Source organism: Hemicordylus capensis, chromosome 17 (genome assembly GCF_027244095.1).
Source record: "Hemicordylus capensis ecotype Gifberg chromosome 17, rHemCap1.1.pri, whole genome shotgun sequence".
Lineage (NCBI taxonomy): Eukaryota > Metazoa > Chordata > Lepidosauria > Squamata > Cordylidae > Hemicordylus > Hemicordylus capensis.
The window spans coordinates 5,686,661-5,697,595 of record NC_069673.1 but is presented as its reverse complement, the minus strand read 5'-3'; the positions used below and the strand labels follow the sequence as shown (position 1 = coordinate 5,697,595).

General features: G+C 47.9%; 1 protein-coding gene across 5 annotated transcripts in view; it reads left to right on the top strand.

Annotated features, from left to right (window-relative positions):
* The first annotated feature begins 1,870 nt into the window (after window positions 1-1,870).
* Window positions 1,871-10,935, top strand: part of TNC (tenascin C) — a 72,699-nt gene continuing 63,634 nt past the window's right edge. For 2 of the 5 annotated variants that reach the window (XM_053282606.1, XM_053282605.1), the window contains exon 1: window positions 1,879-2,273. The gene's annotated coding sequence lies outside the window, so the exon portion shown is untranslated. Of the gene's footprint in view, window positions 2,274-5,607; window positions 5,684-10,935 lie in introns of those variants that run through there. The other 3 variants (XM_053282607.1, XM_053282603.1, XM_053282604.1) reach the window with 3 other exon arrangements.

The window sequence follows — 10,935 nt, the reverse complement described above, 5'->3', positions numbered from 1 at the left end:
CAGGCAAAAGACATATCAAAGACATATCATAGGAACATAGGAAGCTGCCATATACTGAGTCAGACCATTGGTCTATCTAGCTCAGTATTGTCTTCACAGACTGGCAGCAGCTTTCTCCAAGGTTGCAGGAAAGAATCTCTCTCAGCCCTGTCTTGGGAGATGCTGTCAGGGACGGAACTTGGAACCTTCCGCTCTTCCCAGAGTGGCTCCATCCCCTACGGGGAATATCTTACAGTGCTTACACTTCTAGTCTCCCTTTCATATGCAACCAGGACAGACCCTGCTTAGCTAAGGGGACAAGTCATGCTTGCTGCCACAAGACCGGCTCTCCTTTTTTTAGGAGACATATCAACATATCAAAAGCTCCTTAGTGAGACTGTCCTGCTTAAGTCTTCCAGAGGCTTCCGTTGGTCCAGAAAATGGCAGCCTAGCTTCCTAAAGGGATGGGAGGGTGGCCAAGAACACTAAACATCATCAAGCTCTCAGGTCCAATTTTGAAGTGCTTGTAGAAACATAGGAAGCTGCCCTTTTCTGATTCAGACCATTGGTCTGTCTCAAAGGTTCCCACTCTCTAGCCTTATTCAGACATTATGTTCAACTCTTGTATGAGTGTACAGTGTATCCAGATACAGATCTATACACAGGTACAGTTACTCCCATTTCACATTGAACATAGATATAGGGATGTACACAAGACCAGTTTTCCCAGTTCACTATGCAAATGGCCCATGTGCAGAGGCAAAAAAAAATGGCCTCCACGCACGGGCAGAGGCCCGTAACAGGCCTGGGAAGGCCTGAACTAGGCCCGAACCAGTCTGCCACTGCTGACCCAGATGCTGCCTCCCCCTATGGCTGCTGCAGCCGACCAGCTGGACTTGTGATTACTTCCCAATCCAGTTAGAGAAGCCCCCCACTCCCGCTGTCCCTTTTACCGATAAAGGGGAATCCTCACTGGATTTCCCTTTGCCGGTAGGGCTTCGAACTGGCCCGAACCGGTTTAGTTCAACCTGAGTCCGAACCGGACCCGATTCGGTTCAAAGTTGAGCCTTCGAACTGAACCGGTTTGGGTGCAAACTGGCTCAATTACAGCCAGTTCACACATCCCTACATAGGTGAAGCAGTACACTTTCTATCTGTATCCAGTATGTCAGGGAGTCTGTGTACCCACGTTCACTTTAACTGTATTTACCTGAATCCAAGACTAGTTTCCCCTCAAGTTCTTTGATGTTAGAAACTGGGAGGCCATCTTACATTCAGGATCCTCTTCTTTTGGGGTAAATAGTATAACCTATATTTAACCATTATTTTTAATGGGGTCATCTTAAATTCAGAGTCAACTTCTTTGGGTAAATATGGTAAAATGAATGCAGGGACAGTCAATGTTTGAATAGGGCTTCTGTGCACACGTCTATCTGGGGTGAAAGCAGAGCAGAAGTTGATGAGATTTGAAAAGGGATGGGAGATTAAAAACTTGGGGAGGAGGTGATGTTCACACTTTTTTTGCAAGGACTGAGGACACCAAACCCGCTCACGTGAAAGTGGATGCCAGCATTGAGTTGACACCCGCTTCCTGAGATGCGCCAACTACCGACACTGCATGGTCGCATCCTGGTAGCCTTCATGTGGTGTCCCTTACAGGGAAAAGAAGGGTAAGCAAAAACAGAACATATATACAAAACAGAACACTCTCTTAACAACACACAACGGCATTCTCAGCGAAATTACCCTGGCAATGTGTGTGCACGGCCTTGAGCATACTTAGTGCAGAGGAGGAAAAGGGGGAGGTTATAGTCACAAATTACATGCAAATGTCCTTTGTGTCTCAGCCTCCGGGGGTGTGTGTGTGTGAGAGAGAGAGAGTGTGTGGTGTGCCTCTCTCTCTCTCTCTCTCTCTCTCTCTCTCTCTCTCTGAAACCAGCTCAGGATCCAGGAAAGCTGTGCCTTTAATTTGCCAACTGCAAACTCAGAGTGAGTTTGCCTCCCAGGCATCCCATTACAGTGGATCAGGCTCTGCTATATAAACCAGGAGAAGCTGCAAGCCTCACCACAGTTTGCCTTACAGTCAAACCTCTCTCTCTCTCTCTCTCTCTCTGTCTCCATCTCCCCCCCCCCTTTCTCCCCCACTGAGTCACACCTACATCACAGAGACCCGGGCAACTTTGCTGAGCTTTTCCCAGGACAGAAAGAAAACCATGCAGGCATCTGGCTTTTGAGTGCCCTCTTCATCCTATGGAGACTTGAACAGAAGTGGGCTGTGGTTCATATCCAGGGAGGTAAGTCTCTCCAGCACACATTTTGAGGGAGCAAGGAACGAGAAGGGGGTGATGATTTCAGCAATGGGTCCTCACTGTAAAAGTTTCTTTGGAGCTGCCGGGAGTTTTCACTTAGAGATGTCTCAAGGATATGGGCATGTTTTAAGTCTGTGTCTGTGCTGTGATGTCCGATGGAATCAGATCTGTTTCCATGGTGCTGCTATAGATGCATGAATGATGAGCCAATGAATGGATGGTTGCCGAGAGCCATCCTCACCAAGGACAGAGGGATGTAGAAATTAAGGTGGCAAAGCTAACACACAGTGGAAGAGGCTATGAGTGTGTGTGTGGGGGGGGGGGAATCCATTCAGGTCCTCCAGCTCAGATCTATTTCTGAGATTTTGTGTAATTATGGCGGTGGACTGAAACTGTTGAAAAGTTCACCTTTTAAATTGCAAACCGTCTTGTGGACGGAGCAGATCCCAGTTCTCTCTCAAGTACAGTAACTTGTGCCTGCCTTCCGGACGGAGAGATTAAAAGTAGTGGTTCTGGATGTATCTTTTCATTTCTAATATTGAAACCAGAGGGGAATCTCTGGCAGAAGATAAAACTGCTTCTCTTTCTATAGCTACAGAAACCAGCTCTCCCCCACTCCCGCTCCCCACACTCTCCTTCCTCATGCTTTATTATTATTCAGTTCCTCTGCAACTTTTTTTTTTTTTAACACATGGGCTATCTGAATAGTACATCTGTGCAGTCTGGGAGTCGGGGGGCTGACTGAAAAAGAAACCGGGTCTGTAGCACTTGGCTTCGTTGAACAGCTGCTGGACCCGGCTTCTAAACTGGGAGCTGTGGAATTTATTAATGGAACATTTTCTCGGTTTCTTTCCCCCGCCAAAAAAAGAACTTGTCACGCTCTGCACCACACACAGCAGCCCTGAGGCTAGTGGCCGGATCCTGTGCACTAATTTTGAATTCCATGAAGGCTCACTTTGAGGAAATGTGCTTCAGGAAACCTTCCAGGGAATATATCCTTTTGGACACGGTGGTGGTGGGGCTTACTTCTGTGAAAATTCACACCAATTTGCACTGTATGGCTCATTGCCTTAGGTCAGAGCTGTCCTGTGCAACTAGAAAACATGGGCCTGATTCTGACTGGAGATGGCTGGATTCTGTCTAAAGTAAAATGCAAAGTGTGCACGACTAGAGAGTCAAGGGAAGCTGTACAAGAGTTTCTGATAAATGTGCTGGGAGAGAGAAATCTCTACTCTAACTTTAATCTAAGCTATTGCAATCCTAAACACACTGAATCCGGAGTGAGCCTCATTGGGCATTGTTGGGCTTCCTTTATTTGTTTGTGTATTTATTTAACAGTATTTAATTTATTTATTTAAATATTTTTATACCACCCAAAACTTACGTCTCTCGCTTTTTGAGTAAGACGAGCATAGGATTCCGCTGCACATTCCCCTTTTCTCCAGAGTAGTGTTTTATAGGCCAATCCTGTGCATGGGTGGTGGTGGTTTTTTAAATATAGGAATTACATAGGCAGCTGCCTTCTACTGAGTCAGACCCTTAGTCCATCAAGTTCAGTATTGTCTGCACTGACTGGCAGCAGCTCTCCAAGGCTTCAGGCAAGGGTCTTCCCCAGCCCTAGTTGGAGGTGCTGCCATTAATGAACCTGGGAGATCTTCTGCAGTGCATACACCAAATACAAAGAACACGTATATACTACTTTTCAACAAAAGTTCCCAAAGTGGTTTACAGAGAGAGAGAGAGAGAGAATGAATAAATGAATGAATGAATGAATGGCTCCCTGTCCCCAAAGGGCTCAAAATCTAAAAAAAAGAAGAAACCAGGATAGACACCAGCCACAACCACTGGAGGGATGCTGTGCTGGGGATAGATAAGGCCAGTTGCTCTCCCCTGCTCAATACAGAAAATTGATGCTCTGCCACTGAACTATGGCCCCATCCCCATGCTTACTTGGAATTAAGTCCCACTTGCCTCAGTGGGGTTACTCCATACAGATGTGCATCGTCTTGCAATGCTTACTTGGGAGTGAGTCCCATTGAACTGGCTTGTGAATGCATCTACATAGGCGCTGTACAGTCAGTGTATCATGCTTAAGCACGCGGATTCAAATTTGCTTCATGTTGGCTGGATTGTGCCCCATAGATTGCGGTGCAACCTGCATATTGTCAGCTTTTCACTCCTTCTCCTCCATCTCCCCCTTTCACCTCCCTCTCCCAAATGTGGAAGCTGCCTGAATCAAACCCAGACAGTAGTCCATCTTACATCACTAAATAGGCAGCCTCGTAACTCTATTTTCAGCTCCAATTTCTCCGCGGAGTCTTCATGACACTGCCTTGAGAGGAACAAAGCAGCATATAGTGATCTTAATTCTTCCAGTGGCTTTTGTTTGAGGCAAGTTGTAATTTATTTATGGCAGCTGCTTGGATCAGTTGGAAGTGCTGAAAAGGAGCAGGGTTTTAAGCAGGTCAGGGTTTTCATTTTTTTGCTAGCTGAAAACTCAGCCAGGATTCAGCACACAGGGGAGTCCATAGAAGTTTTTGGTTTTTTTAAATGAAGTTTTGATCCTCCAGCTGAGAAAATTGATCTGAGATGCCTGTAGAGAATAGCCGTCGCTCAATGATGGGTTATCTAAGTTACCAGGAGTGTAATCTTAGAAGGGAAATGATCTGTCTCTCTGCTCAAGTGTGTTGAAACTAGGCAGTACTGATGGTTCTGGGGAAGCTGCTAACTCCTTTAGTCCTCCAGGGCATAAAGAATTGGCTAGAGTGTCTTTCCCAAAGGCATTTTCTATGCCATTGTCCCCAATAGTGCAAGGGATTATGGGCTAACCCTTACCTTTCTTCTTGGCATGGGGGAATAATGTATAGAGGAGCAGTGGTTGTTTAATTCCTGCTGATCGGACAACACAAATTGAAATGGGATTGGCAGAGAATTCAGAGTACTTTCTCTTGGGGATCACACTGCTGACACCAACACATCAAGTTATTCTGGGGGCAGGAGGGAGTTGGAGGTGCTTGCTTTGAGGGACCCCTTGTCTGGGATGGGAGGTCATGAGGTGTTCATGCATGCAGTTCATGCATGCAGTATCGAGTGGTGAATCTTTCCCTAAACTGGTACCATTTGGGGATGCAGATGAGGGAGAGGCTACATGTTTGCTTCCTCACCTAAGAAAATCTTCTTAGCACAGAACATTTGCATGTGAAGAAAAAGGCTGAGCCAACCCCCTCTCCGTGGCATGTTCGGTTTCTTTGTGCGGGGGCCGGTTGGGCAGTTCTTTGTGGGACAGACTTCAAATATGGGAACCTTCTTCTGTCTACAGCCCAAAGCGGTCCAGTCTTGGGAAAGCATTACCAGCGGCTTCTACTGGATGTACAAAGTGACGGTGTTGAGCAAAGGTTTGATTTCTGGACTATTTCTAAAAGTTGGAAACTAGGATTGTCTGCTCTGCGTGTGGTCTGACTTGACTGTGGATGCTTCAGTGAATTGATGTAGAGGTTCTGCAAAATAAAAGAAAACACAGTCTGGATTATAGCAGTAGTAGATAGGGGGTATGCTTATTATACGGGCTTCTTTGGGCAACACATTTCTGATCAAGGGTGGGGCTTTTGCTCTGGGGGTTTGGTTGGAATGGAACTACATGGAATCAGATGACTTGGTGGATTTTGCTCCTCCTTACACTCAAGATCAAATGGATTACCATATTTGGTGCTGGGAAAAGATGTCCCTCAGAACACTGGCTAGTCTGATTTGTCCTGTGCTTTCCCTACTATTCCTGCATTTGATGTAGTCCACGTGACCTGGCTGAGTTTACTGTGCAGGGATGGTGGGTTCTCCCATTTTGTGGAGGGTTAACTAGATGTTCAACTCTGTGGACCAATCTATACATTCAGAGGATACTGCCAGTCTGACCCTCAGTAGTTTCCTGTTAAATTGCTACTGGAAGATCCAGGAACAATTCCCTGCTCAGGTGCTTCAATAAGAATGCGCTGGTGATTCCAGAGAGGTTGCTAACTCTGCTTCAGTCCTCCTGGGCATAAAGAATTGGCTAGAGTGTCTTTTCCAAAGACATTCTTTATCCCGTTGTCCTTGGCAGTGCAAGGGAATTATGGGCTGGCCCCTACTTTTCTTCTTGGCATGGGGGATAATGTGGCGATAGTGATAATTTAATCCCTGCTGCATTAATTATGCAAATGGAACATAATTGAAATTCTAATACAGAAGCAAATTCTTCGGTTTGAATAGACAGATATGAATGCAAGCAGCTGGCATTCTATGGTCCAAAGAGAGAAGGAGAGAGGTTTTTACTACTCCTGGCTATTTTATCATTGCCGATCTTTTATGTCATGTGGTGAGTCTTTGATTATTTTGTTACTTTGCTGCTTTATTCATGCCCCGGTGTGGAGCTGTTTTGCGAAGCACTGTAAAATTATTGTCCTTCATAGACGTAGATACTGTGTTATTGGACCAAGCCCTCCCAAGATGGCCAGCAAGAATAATCTAAAGACAGTGGTGTAGGAACATAGGAAGCTGCCATATACCGAGTCAGACCCTTGGTCCATCTAGCTCAGTATTGTCTACACAGCCTGGCAGCGGCTTCTCCAAGGCTGCAGGCAGGAATCTCTGTCAGCCCTGTCTTGGAGATGCTTCCAGCGAGGGAACATGCGACCTTCTGCATGCAGGCATGTAGATGCTCTTCCCAGAGCAGCCCCAACCCTAAGGGGAATATCTTGCAGTGCTCACACATGTCGTCTCCCATTCATATGCAAACTAGGGTGGACCCTGCTTATCAAAGGAGACAAGTCATGCTTGCTACTGCAAGACCATAACAGAGTAGTTTGCCCACCCCTGTCCTAAACTGTAGCTTATTTAGTATATGCCATTTCAAATCTCTGCCAGGGCTGCACTGAATGGCACTATGTGCCTAGAGAGAGACTCAAACAGGGCAAGCTGATCACCTTAGCTGCCTCATCATAAGAACATCAGAACAGCTGTGTGTGCTGGATCCGGCCCATCTAGTCCAGCATCCTGTTTCCCACAGTGGCCCACCAGATGCCTCTGGGGAGCCCACAGGCAGGAGGTATGTGCATGCCCTCTCTCCTGCTGTGGCTCCCCTGCAGCTGGGATTGAGAGGCATCCTGCCTCTGAGGCTGGAGGTGGCCCACAGCCACTAGACCAGTAGCCATTGATAGACCTGTGTCCACCATGAATCTGTCTAAGCCCCCTTTAAAGCCACCCAAGCTGGTGGCCGTCACCGCTTCCCATGGCAAGGGATTCCATAGATTAATTATGCGCTGTGTGGAAAAAGTACTTCCTCTTGTCAGCCCTAAATTTCCCGACCTTCAGTTTCATGGGGCGCCCCATGGTTCTCGTGTTGTGAGAGAGGGAGGGAAATTCCTCTCCACTCCCTGCATCATTTTATACACCTCGAACGTGCCTCCCCTGAGTCGCCTCTTCTCCAAGGTCTTTTCCATCTCTGGTTCTGTTTGGGTTTCCACCTGAGAGCTGTGGACAGAGAGAGACCTTCGGTCCTGGAGTCAATGACGCCCCCGTCTGTTTGCTCTCCCTTCCTGTGAATGTCCGTACTCGGTAGCAAATGCATTCCACATGTGGGAAAAGTTAAAATCTGGGCACACGTCCAGGAAATCCTGAAATCCACCCCCTGCCCCGCACCAAGTGTGATGTAAATAAGCCGTGGGGTGAGGAGTTGCCCTGACTGGCAAGCCGGGGCTGGCAGGGCGGGGGGGGGTGCTGTCTGCCTTGCAGAATGTGTGGGGAGAATACAGAAGAGGCAATCTTCAGGACTGTTGTATTAGGAACTGAAGCGGCCTGACGCCTCCTAAGCCATAATGGCTAGGGGAAATGAATTGCGCACATCTAATTAAGATGAAAATATACGTTCCTTATGTGGACATTTGATCTCCCGCTCTTTTATTTTCCCCATGACAACGCTGCGGGTAGCGTCAGAAAATGTCAGGGAGCTTTCAGAAGTTTCCAACTGGGATCACTCGGTGTGAACAAGCGGCCCTCCTCCTTCACACAGTCCTCTCCTCCGGGTGCACACCGAGGGGTCAGAAAAGATGCGATCCTGAACCGAGGTGGCTCAAGAGACCACTGTGGGCTCGAGGCAGGGCATGAAATGCCACACGCCCCTTGTGCACACCCTCCCCCCTCCCTTTTCATTTTTAAAAGACATCTTGTCGTCTCCCATCTTACTGCCTGAGGGGGCTGCCTCCCCGGCCTCATCCAAGGGCTGTTTACATGCACTCCCATTCAAATGCAAACCAGGGCAGTCCCTGCTTAGCAAAGCCAACCATGCATGCTTGCAAAGCACAAGATCAGCTCTCCTCGGATCCACAAGGTGCTTTCCCCAGAGCGGCCCCATCCCCAAAGCGGGATGTCTCCCAGTGATCACCTGTAGTCTCCCATTCAAATGCAAACCAAGGCAGACCCTGCTTAGCAAACACAGGCTTGCCAATGCATGCTTGCCAATGCAAGAGCAGGTCTCCGCCCCAAACGTCATAGTCCCGACTGCAGAAAAACGTGGTCCCTCCAGTAACTTATTGCACTGCCCAAAATGTGTCCTGTCTAGAATAAACCTGTAATCAGGACTACTATACATGGTCAACAGCCTGAGCATGGCTCAGCAAAGGACGCCACCTCTGTACAGAAGCACAGGACAGGAGAAGTAAAATGTTCCTACTCTTACGCAACACTTCTAAGGCTTTGCTTCGAGTGGCATCTTCTGCTCTGGGCTGCGATTTGACAAGTTGGAAAGAATTCAGGGAGGCACTCCGGAGAAAGAGACGATCAACTTTTGAGGAGAGGCTTGGGGCCAGTTTGGGGTTCTATATGATAATTTTTTTTAAAGAACTTACCACCTCTGGCAACCTCAGGGGTTGCTGGCGTGGCCGTGGGGGCAGTCTCCAACAGTCCCCCCTCCCCCTGCTGGCCTCCCCTGGTCTTGAAGGGGCAGTTTTAGCCAATTTCGGGGCCTTTGGGGGCCCTTTCTGCACTTGCACCGTGCATGCACACTGGCCATTTGCGTGGCCGGGCGAGCCTTCAGCTCCATCTCTTTTCATCCTTTGGAATGGATGGGACAGTGTTCCGCAAGAAAGCAAGAAATGCACTCCGTCTTACATCCGAGAATTGCTTTATCCCAGTGCTGAGTTCGTCCTGACTCCACTTGGTCATATGTGGGCCGGTGTGCCTTTCCGTTTCTTCCCCCCAAATAAAAATGGAGCTGCAGAAAGGGCTAGACTCTTTTCCAGAGACAACAAATCCTTGATTTCACCGTATCTGACAGAACTAGGCCAAGCAGCCATCCAGCCCGCGTGGGCGGGCAAGAGAGACGTTTAATGGAGCCTTCTAGGAACCACTTCTGTGGTCTCGTGAGTGATGGAGACAATGTTTTTTTTTTCCCTTGTTCCTGAAAATTTAAATGTGCCAGTACCAAGGACAGAGCGGATCTGAACTGGGATGGAAGGACGCCAGCTGGCTTTTTTAAGAAGTCAAATTATCACACGAGGAAGCCTGTCTGCACCCTCCCTTCAGCACCCTCTAAGGGTTGCACGCCGAATGAAGCTTTGAGCTGCTCACATTGCTAATGCAGCCTGGGATGACTCCAAGTGGGGGCAGGCACTCCCCCCAAAATATTTCCCGCTCCCCTTTTCACTCCCCCATCCACCAGACGGCAAACTGACGGCAAAGTGTCAGACAATACAGTCACGGTATATTATGGTCCTATTGCTTGCATTAATTATTTCAAAAGGCTTCTGTTGTTTAAAGAAGTTGCTCCTCTTCCCCAGAACAAGCAGCAGAAGCCAGATCAGCCAAGGAAGGTGGGAGACTCCTCCAGCCTCCCAGGAGCCGGGCCAACCCCCTTCACTTCCTTCCTGGCCAGGACCGGGACTGTGTGCGGATATCATCTCTCCCAACCCAGATTTCAGCTGGCCTGCAATGGACCTCTCTCCCCACCAGTGTTCCCTCTCACAGGGATTCCCTGATGTTGTTGACTACAACTCCCATAACCCCACAGCAAAAGCTGTTGCAGCTGGGGATTCTGGGAGTTGTAGTCACCAACGCCGGGGAGTCCCTGTTAGAGAGAAGACGGCTTTTCTGCCACATGGACTTGGGACAGGAAGAGGAAACTATCCTGGGAAGCAGACCAGAAGGGTTGGGCTGATCCCCAAAGAGTGTTTTCTAAGAAGAATATGGCCCGTTTTCTGAATAAGTTTGAAAATGTCCAATACGACAAATATTTATATACTGCTTTTCAACAAATCCCGACACAGTTTCCTTGGATATAAATAAATAAATAAAATGGCTCCCTATCCCTGAAGGGCTCTCCATCTAAAAAAGAAACATAAGATTGACACCAGCAACAGCCACTGGAGGGATGCTGTGCTGGGGATGGATAGGGCCAGTTGCTCTCCCCCTGCTCAATAAAGAGAATTGCCACTTTGAAAAGGTGCCTCTTTGCTCAGTTAGCAGGGGTTAACTAACAGCATTAATTACCTTTTTAAATATTTCACCTCATAATGTCCTTTGCATCTCCCTTTGCATACTGGTTGTTCTACGGTCACCCCTGCATCCAGGTATTCAAGGAAGGGCCGGAAGAACGCGATTCTGGAAAGTGCATTAAACATGG